The sequence below is a fragment of the Acomys minous genome (assembly GCF_964271855.1).
Source record: "Acomys minous genome assembly, chromosome: 18".
NCBI lineage: Eukaryota > Metazoa > Chordata > Mammalia > Rodentia > Muridae > Acomys > Acomys minous.
Genome location: NC_140501.1, coordinates 50898298 through 50908287, shown reverse-complemented (window position 1 = coordinate 50908287; position 9990 = coordinate 50898298). Strand labels below are relative to the sequence as shown.

At 39.7% G+C, this 9990-nt stretch overlaps 1 long non-coding RNA gene across 1 annotated transcript; it reads left to right on the top strand.

Moving 5' to 3' along the window:
* The first annotated feature begins 1722 nt into the window (after positions 1-1722).
* Positions 1723-2575, top strand: LOC311589099. The gene is made up of 2 exons (XR_014776424.1): positions 1723-1856; positions 2311-2575. It is a non-coding gene; the product is annotated as an uncharacterized lncRNA (long non-coding RNA).
* Positions 2576-9990: the final 7415 nt, after the last annotated feature.

Sequence of the window (9990 nt, the reverse complement as noted above, 5' to 3'; positions counted from 1 at the left end):
TAAAACATTACTTGAATTTTATATATGTATACAATGTTTCTTTATCAGATTTTCCTCCAACTCGATCCTCTTGCCTCCAACACATCTCTCTCCCAACTGCTCTTCTGTGTCTCTTGTGCAGGTACCCACAGTCACTATGCGTTCATGTGTTCAGTGGACATGTCACATACAAACAACAGCGTTTCACAACATGTCTCTCCATTCCCCAGCTCTTATATGCTTTTACCCTCTCTTTCATGATATTCACTGAACTTTGGGGGCGGGAGTTGATACAGATCTGTGGCTGAGCACTCGCGAGCGTGTATTCTCAGTACTTTGAACAGTTATGAAGCTCTACATTACCCACTACCCACAACAAAAAGAAGCTTCTCTGAGGAATTTTGAGAATGACAAATCTATTGACAAAAACATCAATATTTAGAAGGCAGTTTGACAACAGTATTATTTTGCAGAATAATATCAATAGGTTGCCTACGGTTTCCCTGGCTATAGGTTTTGACCAGATTCACAGTATCAACCATGATTTCCTTCAAATCAAATCAAGTCAAATCAAATCAAATCAAATCAAATCAAATCAAATCAAAGTGTTTGGTTACCTCCATAAACAATCTTGCCACTATTGCTCTGGAAAGCACATCTTTACAGGTGTGTCTGTATCACAGCATGCAGGACAAAGCATTGTGTCTGTATCACAGCATGCAGGGCAAAGCACTGATAAAAACTACTGATGTCTTTTCTTACCTATCAATTGCATAGCACATTCCAGCACTATGAAAGCTAAGCTAACAGGGAGAGAGTTTCCTGGTCAGTTCAAGTTTGATTTCTCTATGTTCTGCAGCCCAAGTGTATGGTATCATCAGTCATAGGGTCTTACCATCTAAGTTATGGTAAGCAACCCCAATGGCAATAACAACCTGTGTTGTGTGAGGTGCCTCTGAGACCTAACATGTAGGAAGGAAGGTGACTGATGCCTGGCACTGAGAGGATTGATTTAACAATCTGTATCTTCTGGGAGCAGCACTGTTCACCAGCACTGTTCACTTCTGTTAAAACTTTGATTTTTTAAAATTATATTTTATGTATATAAGAGACCCTAAAGACTTCAACAAAATTCTTTAATATCTTTGAAATTTGAAGTTAATAACTGTATCATAGTATTTATAATAGACGTAAACACGAAAGTACTAAAATAACCTTTACATAGCAAATCCAGTAAAATGTAGAAAAATATATCTTAATTAAACTACCTTTATTCTAAAGTAACTTGAAAATTGACTATTTCATTCTCTACACTCTTAGAAAAATAAAACCACCTGGACTTCACATCATCTTTTCTCTAGATCGATATATATCAAAGCACAGGGGGAAGGTCCCAGCAGGCTAGAAATATAAAAGCATTTCCTTACTCTGGTACATATCGGTGAATTCCTCATAATTTTAAAGAAAAGCCATGAAACAAAGAATCAACAAAACATATTAAATAAAGTTCAAAATCAAGGAAAAAGCAATAAGTAATATCAGTCTTACATGTCTTATTGTGCTTTCATAATAAAATATTATGGATTGTGTGACTTAAACAACAGAAATTTATTCCTCACAGTCCTGGAGGCTGAGGTATCAAAGTTCAAGAGGTCAGCAATGAAGTCTTCTTTGGGGTTGTAAGCTGCCACACTTTGTTCTGAGTTCACATGCCTTCTTTTTGGTACCTTTGTAGGGTAGAAGACAAAGCTCTTTTGTGCCTTAGAAAGTCACTAACTTCATTATGATGTCCCCACCATCACAACCTCATCTAAATCTAATCATCTCCTATCAATCTCCTACTTAAATGTCATCACATTTGAAGACAAAGACTCAAGGTATGAATTTGAAGGGAGAACAAAATGTTCAGTGTCTAGGGGGGGAAGAAGCGATTAAATGTGGTTGGAAGTGAACTCCTAGAATGCTGGCCATGACCTTCACAAACAGATTACCGGCTGCATGGAGCTAAACACTTTGTAAATTCTCACTACTTACATATATAACATCTCAACACATTTCAGTGTCCATGATGCTCTCAATATGGAGCGGCCCTCAAAGGCTTGTGTTCTAATGGCTAGGATCTCAGCTGGCACGTCCAACTTGCTAAAAGAGACTGGAACATGATAGCTCTTATATGAGCACTGAACTAATCCAGTTATGGATTCTTAACTGGATGACGTCATTGGAAGGTGCTGGAAGGAGGAGCCTGCTTGGAGGAAGTAAGGCGTGGGAAGGAATCGACTACAAAGAGCATCTTGTCCTTGACACATTTTGTGCTGTTTTCGTTTCTAGGTGAGCTGTTTTACTCTCTCTCTTGCTCCCTGCCATGATGTGTTGGCCTCGTGATCGTCCCAGAAAAAACGGAGCCCAAGGACCATGACTGAATACTGGGATATCATGGGAAGCAACAGTAAATCTGAAGCATTTTAAATTGCGTTTTTCTCATATAATGTATCATCCCGATGAAATGCTAACATATAGTGTATATGCTAAAAGAATCACATGTAATATTGTTTTCCATACTGTGTTGGTTTGAATAAATATGGCCTCCATAGGCTCACGTGTTTGAATGCTTAGCCCATAGGGAGTGGCATGATTAGGAGGTGTGGCCTGGTGGAGGGAATGTGTCACTGTGAGGGTTGGCCTTGAAGTCTCCTGTGCTCAAGCTGTGCTCAGTGTGGCACAGTCTCTGCTTGTTGCCTGAGCATCAAGACACAGACTTCTCAGCTTCATCTTTAGCACCACGTCTGCCTGCATGCCACCATGTTTCTCAGCCATGATTATAATGGACTAAACCTCTGAAACTGTAAGTCAGCCCTAAGTAAATGTTTGCCCTTATAAGAGTTGCCGTGATCATGGTGTCTCTTCACAGCAATACAATCCTAACTAAGAAGCACATATATTAAAATCTCACTGCTTCTCTCTTATCTTTTGAATTAGGCAACCTGCCAGCATAATACATAGAAACTTTGGTCAGTTTTTCTACCTTAAAATAGTCTTAGTTGCCATTTTCCAATAGTTACCCAGCACTCTAATTGTAACACTTTACTATGAATACATTCATGAAATTTTAACATAATAAATGTACTTATAGCTTACAAAAAAGAACAAGACAGAAAACCGTGATTTCTTGGTGGGCTTTGTGAAAGTGTGGGAAATCTCTGTTTCTCTGTCTCTGTGTCTCTTTGTCTCTCTGTGTCTCTGTCTCTCCACCACCCCTGTGTGTGTGTGTGTGTGTGTGTGTGTGTGTGTGTGTGTGTGTGTGTGTGTGTGTGTCCTTTTCTGTCTCTCTCTCTCCCTCTTTCTTTGTTGTGTGTCTTTCTGTGTCTCTCTGTCTGTCTGCCTGTCTCTCTCTCTCTCTCTCGCTCTCTGTCTCTCTGTCTCTCTGTCTCTCTCTCTCCGTGTGTGTGTGTGTGTGTGTGTGTGTGTGTGTGTTTGCATGCATGCTCATGAACACTTCTATTAGCCTGCTTCTCCTGGAAAACTGTAGACTGTTTTGATTTCTAGTTTGTTTTTAGGGTGAGGGAAGGTCTTGAGTGAACTGTTCTTAAGCATTTTTCATGGGCATATAAAAGAAAAATTGAAGGCAAGTCTTCTTGGGAAAGCTAAACAAAAGACACTTTAGAAAGAAACTGAAATTTTAATAGATGAACTTACACCTTTCTTTTTCTTGTAAAGGCATGGACTAAGAAGTCTGCATCTCCCTAAGACCTGACCACTAGTCTGAGATGTTTCTACATTTGTCTGTTTTGTAGAGACTGGTTCATGCAGTCTCTGAGGGATGCTGTGTTTATGTTGCACCATTTCCTAAAGCTCTCTTAATAAGCTTAGGAGCAAAGGCTGCTACATAAATCTTCATGTTTGGAATTAAAATGTAATGCATGAAGAAATATATTCTTCTTTCTTAATGACCTTAGCCTAAGAGTTTAAAATAAATCAGTCTATTATTCACTAATCAGACTTTCCAGATTACCAAGTAAATATTTACACTGTGGGGACTACAGCATAATTGTGAAGATTCCAGTGTCTTTTGGAGGGACATAATAAGGTGGGACAGTGTTAATACTTGCTTAACTTGTTACATTTATTCTTTACCTTAATTGTGTGTGTGTGTGTTTGTGTGTGTGTGTGTGTGTGTGTGTGTGAGAGAGAGAGAGAGAGAGAGAGAGAGAGAGAGAGAGAGAGAGAGAGAGAGAGAGAGAGAGAGAGAGAGCAGACATACACCAGCATGTTCATTTACCTGATTTAGGTGCTTACAGAGGCCAGAAGGGGTAGCAGATCCCTGGAGTTGGAGTTATATGGGTGCAGGGAACTGAACTTGAGTGATTTAGAAGAAAACCTAATGCTCTTAATTGTCAATTCATCTTTCTGATCCTTGATAAGAGTTTAGCATCGTCCCTGTTTCCATTACCTTTCCTCCTAACTCCCCCTCTCCCTTCCAACTCTCCTGTGTACTCTTCCCTCTCCTAGCATGTTATGGAACGCAGATCTGAAAATGCCACTTTCTTAGTTAAAATTCTTTCCTCTCATCCTCAGTAATTTTAGGAGGAGAATTCACCATTTGATTGGTACCATCTATCTATCCCTTTGTCATTTGGCTTATGGTAATCACCAACATCAGTGACTTAGGCCAACTCACAGAACTGTATGTCACAGTTTTCTCCCACTATAACGTTGGATCGTGGTGTTTCCTTCTCAAAGGTAAAGCTCTAAACGGGATGAAGGATATACCAGCCTTGACTTCATGTACGGCATGAAATAAGATCTCAAGGGGTGCTGCTTATTGCTATAGAAATGCTCATGTCTTCAATTTCTTCAATGAACTGGAGACTATGGTCTGACCTCTGTTAATATCTACAAATAGCATGCTTCCAACTGACCCTGGGTTTGCAGGTCAGTGCCTGTTCTCTGGAAGCTGGTGCCTGTGAAGTAATAGGGGAAATATCCACATAGGAGTGATATATGCAATAAAAGATGTAAGGACCACAGGGTACCAAGCTGGGACACGCACTGACCAGCAAATCCAGGCGGGATGGAGGCATGCTATGTCTAGACAGAGAAGTCTTGTCATGGATGTCTGGTTCAAACTTCTGAGGCTGTGAGTTGAGCCTCAGTGTGACTCTTTTTGGATGAGCAGCTTCAAACTTGAAATGGCCACAGCAAGGTCAGGGTGGAGGTGCATCTGCTGGTGTCCTGACTAACAGCAGAGACAAGATCCAATGCCTCAAGGGAGGCTCAGAGCTCCTGGCATTTATAAATCTTTGCTGCAAAAGAAGGCACATTTAATCAGTGCGGATGAGATAAATCAGGGTGATCTCATTGGAAATGCAAACATCACAGACAGCCTTGGCTGCAGTCCTCTGCCAACAAGGGCAATTCATCTTAGCATCTGCTGGTCAAGGGGAACTGTGGCTTGAAATCTTTCCACATTATCTACTTTTCTTCTTTTTATTTATTCTTCTTTCATAAAATATATCACAGCCACAATTTCCCTTCCTTCCACTCTTCCCAGTATCCCAACACACACACACACACACACACACACACACACACACACACACACATCTCCTCTAGATTCCACTGCTCCTATGTTTCCCTTTAGAAAAGAGCAAGCCTCCCAGGGATATCAACTGAACATATTATAACAAGATATGATAAGACTGGCACAAACCCTCACATCAAGGCTGAATAAGGCAACCCAGTAGGAGGAAAAGGGTCTCAAGAGCAGGCAAAATAGTCAGAGACACTCTCACTCCCACTGTTAGGAGTCCTACAAAAACTCCAAAATAATAACCACACACACACACACACACACACACACACACACACACACACACACACACATGCAGGCTCCATGACTACCACTTCTGTCTCTGTGAGCCCCTGTAAGTCCTGATTAGTTGATTCTGTTGGCTATGTTCTCCTGGCACACCCTCTGCTTTAAAGATGGTGACTAACAGACAAGTTTGCTATGAAAGACTCGTGCTGGCTACCTCGGTTGGGGTGGGTGGGCTGGGGCAGAAGGTATACAAGTTCAAGACCAGCCTGAGTAACATAGATTATAGTTTAAAAACATGCTTGGGATGATGGCTCAAAGGTAGGACATATGCTAAACATGTACAAGGCCCCAAATTTGATCCTCATTACCAAAAAAAAAAAAAAAAGTTAAGAAAAATTGAATATGACTAGGGGAGTGCCACGGGGTTGCATGAAGCTTTTATTTTAGTTCCACTGCTTAGTTATCCACCCAGCTGATGGGAGTTTTAATTTTCACTGTCTCCCTGACAGTAACAGTTTCTGTAGGGCAGACAGACGTTATGGCTGCCTTTGTGGACAACCTGACATGTTGTCATCCAAATCACAGATAAGTCCCCCTGGGGGTCTGAGTTTTTCATTCTAGTTTGCAATGACATGTCTGGGGCATGTGTTTTTATTTCTCTCTAGTCATAACTTAAGCGATGAATCCCTGTATTACCACACTTGGCATGGTACCTGAGACAAAGGCATGGAGTATATCAAAACCAACTAAGTAAGAAAATGTCCAAGGAAAATGACTAAAGTGTTTGGAGTCTCTAATCACATTTATTTATTTTCTCATTTAATCTTCTCAACATGCCAATAATCTATGTAATTTCATCACTGAACTTCTAGATAGAACCAGGAGAATTCCAGGCCACTCTAGGCTATATAAGCAGACCCTGTGTCTGAGACTTATAGGGGGAAAGTGAGTAACAGGAAGTGAAAATGGTTGTATCACAGAGCTTGTAGAGGGCAGAGGTGGTTGTTAAACCTGAGTCATATATCAAGGCCCTTAAGTTTAGCCATTCATATTGCTCAGCTAGTCTTCAACTGAGACATATAATTTATTATAAAACAACATGATTCTGAATAATACAATTATAGAAAATATAGAGACAACCTATGGCACCAGATCTATATAGGAGATATGCCTCTGTATCTTTGTACCTAAGAGTAAATCCTACCTGCAAATCTTCAAAAGATCATGGACTGCACAAGGCTTGAGGGACAAGGGTTTGTGTCTCTCTGTCCCAGGCTGTTGATGACTACTTTTAAAACATTTCCTTTAATTGTTGTATATTTATCTAGACATACTATTTTGTCTCAGGTGGATTACAAGTCTGGGGGTAACTTAGTTAGCCAACTAGAAATTTTTCTTTTGTGAATGAGTGAAATAATGCCATTGGTTCTGTGATCATTTCCTTGGACTTTTTAAGCCAGGGAATGATGTAACTAAAATTCTAACAATGGTGCTAGTTCTTTGGGTTTACTTCTAGTCCATCAGTAATGATGGGAGAATCCACCTCACTAGTATTTTGAAATGAACAGGCACTTGCCATTGCAAAGCATGGCATTCGTTGTTTGCCCATGCCTAGATTTTCCTGTCTGCTGTCCATTCATTCACACCGGACTTTGTATTCCTTCTCATTCCTGTCCAAAAGCTTTCCTCTAGGGCCTGTGAGATGGCTCAGTGGGTAAAGGTGATGGCTGCAAAAGCCTGGCAACCCAGAGAAAGGGTAGAAAGAGAGACCCAGCTCCGTGAAGTGACCAAACAGGGTCTTGTGCTTGTAATTGCTCTATTGATGAGCCATATATCCAACCTCAACAAATATGAATTTGCATAAATAAATTGAATTAGGCCATAGATAAATAGTTGTCTCGTGTTAAGAACAGTGTTTGTAAATTTTAGATTAGTAAAATGAGTGTATTTTGGCTTTCTATATGCAATAGTGACTTTCCCCAATTTATACAAAGATCAACCCATAATTAAGATAAAATGACACATTTAAGTATACAATTCTGTGAAATGAAATAATATGTAAAAGAAGTACGAGAGTATCAGAGTTTCAAAAGTCTTTCTAGAAATCTAGAGATAACCAGTTTCAGACACCATTTTAGGAACAACTATGCCTCCTGATTTGCAGTCTTCTGAAATTTTGTTCTTATTTCTTATCCCTTCTTTTTGACAATATTCCTCTTAATTGGAAGGGAACTAATTTAGGGGTGACTGTGGTAAAGGTTTCTGGTCTGGCTGCTGCTTAGATCCGTTTTCAGAGGACTCAGTAGCATCTTGGCAGCCTAAACTGCTTATATCTGGTTAGCTTGCAATTTACTGCTTCTATTTTAACTGTTCCCAGAAAACCATTAGAGGATTTTACCTAGAGTGTGCCTATGAATATTCATAGGCAGCTAGCCTCTGTATTGGAAACTACGCCCACATCTCTGCAGCATCCGCAGCATGAATCAGAGCTTCCTCTTGGACTCAGAGGGAGGCTACATGAAAACTCGATAATGGCAGCCTGCAGGATGCACAGAAGGCCTGTTCTGCAGTATTGATTTTTTTAATAGGAAAAAAAACCCTAGTGATTTACTTTTATGTATGTCATGAAAACATTTTTAAGCTTCTTCTTTTTTTTTTTTTTTTGAATGATTCAGCTATCACAAAAGACTTATAAAATTAAAGCTATCATTTTCTGCAGTATTTGGGGACATACACCAAAGCAACATTTTGAGTTTAAACATGACAGTGAATGTACAAGAGTTGTTCAGTGCTGTCAGGAGTGATGGTTCACAAAGAGCATCTCGATGAGACCATCATTCTGAATATGAATGTGAAGTATCACTACAGAGGCATATGCATGTGTGTCAATATATGAGTAAACATTGGCGACTTGCCTAGGATCCTAGCTAGCTAGCTAGATTCAAATACGTTTTGTTCATATGTTTCCTTGATGTCTGTCTGTACTGTGCAACAGAGGCTTAACAGGAGCCTTCCTGCCCCTAGGGATTCGGGGAGACCTCCAGACAATTCTTGTATCCATTATTGGAACCTAATTTCCCCTGCCCTACTGTATTCTGTCTTACAAACACTGTATTTTAATTGCACCGAGTAACACAAAATAAAAATGGATTCCTTTTTGGGAACGGACCACTCCCCCTCCTTAAACCAGGCCAATAGAGCCACAGAGAAAATCGCCAATGAGTCCTGAACTTGTACAACACTGAACTTCAAAATTCCTTTTCGGAATATTATCTTAATTCCCCTCCAAGGCTATTTCTGATTTCCATTCTTTTATAACATCACACCTATTCATTTCTAATAATAATGAGTTATTATTATTATTATTATTATTATTATTATTATTATTATTATTATTGCATTTGTTTGTTTGTTTGTGTGTGTGTGTTGGTGCATGCATGTTATAATATGCCTGTGGAAGTCAAAGAACAACTTGTAGTAATCAGTTATCTTCTTCTACCATGCGGGTCCTGGACATTGAACGCAGGTTCTCAGGTGTAGCTGCAGGCAATCTTTATAGGCTGAGCCACTTTGAGGCTCCACTTCTTATTTAAAGAAACAAAAACCCCTTCCATTCTTTTTCCTTTTTCAGTGTAATTTAGCAAATTTGCATATCTCAAATTGAACCCTATCAATGTGTTCTCATTAACTTGATTCATCCTCCTTAGAAACAGTTGGAGTTACATAACATAAAACCCAGTCTTCCTCTGTGGACTCACAACGCCTTTTCCTAGGCTTGCATGTACCTCCATCCAGTCTTTGACTTTCTTCTTGCAGAATATCCTTGCTGTGTTTTCTTTTCTTTTCCAGTGATGTAAACTGTTTTCTCTTTCACAAGTACTGCAAATTCCTCTCTCAACAACTACCTCCTTCTGTGCCACAAACCCACACAAAAATCTGAACACTTAGCCTTGAAAGTTCCTCACCACATTCAAAGCCAATCTCTCTGTGTCTCCCTTCCCTGAAATCTACATCAATTTTCTCCATTCCCCTTGTAATTGTTACTATCATGACTGGCTTCTCAGATAGGAGAGCCATTATTAAATTGCATTGAAGAAAGCTGTCCACTTATAATTCTATTGTTTCCTTTACTGCTGCATTACCCCTTTGTTTTCTTTCCTAGAGTGTAGAAACTGCAAGATTAGCCCTTTGAC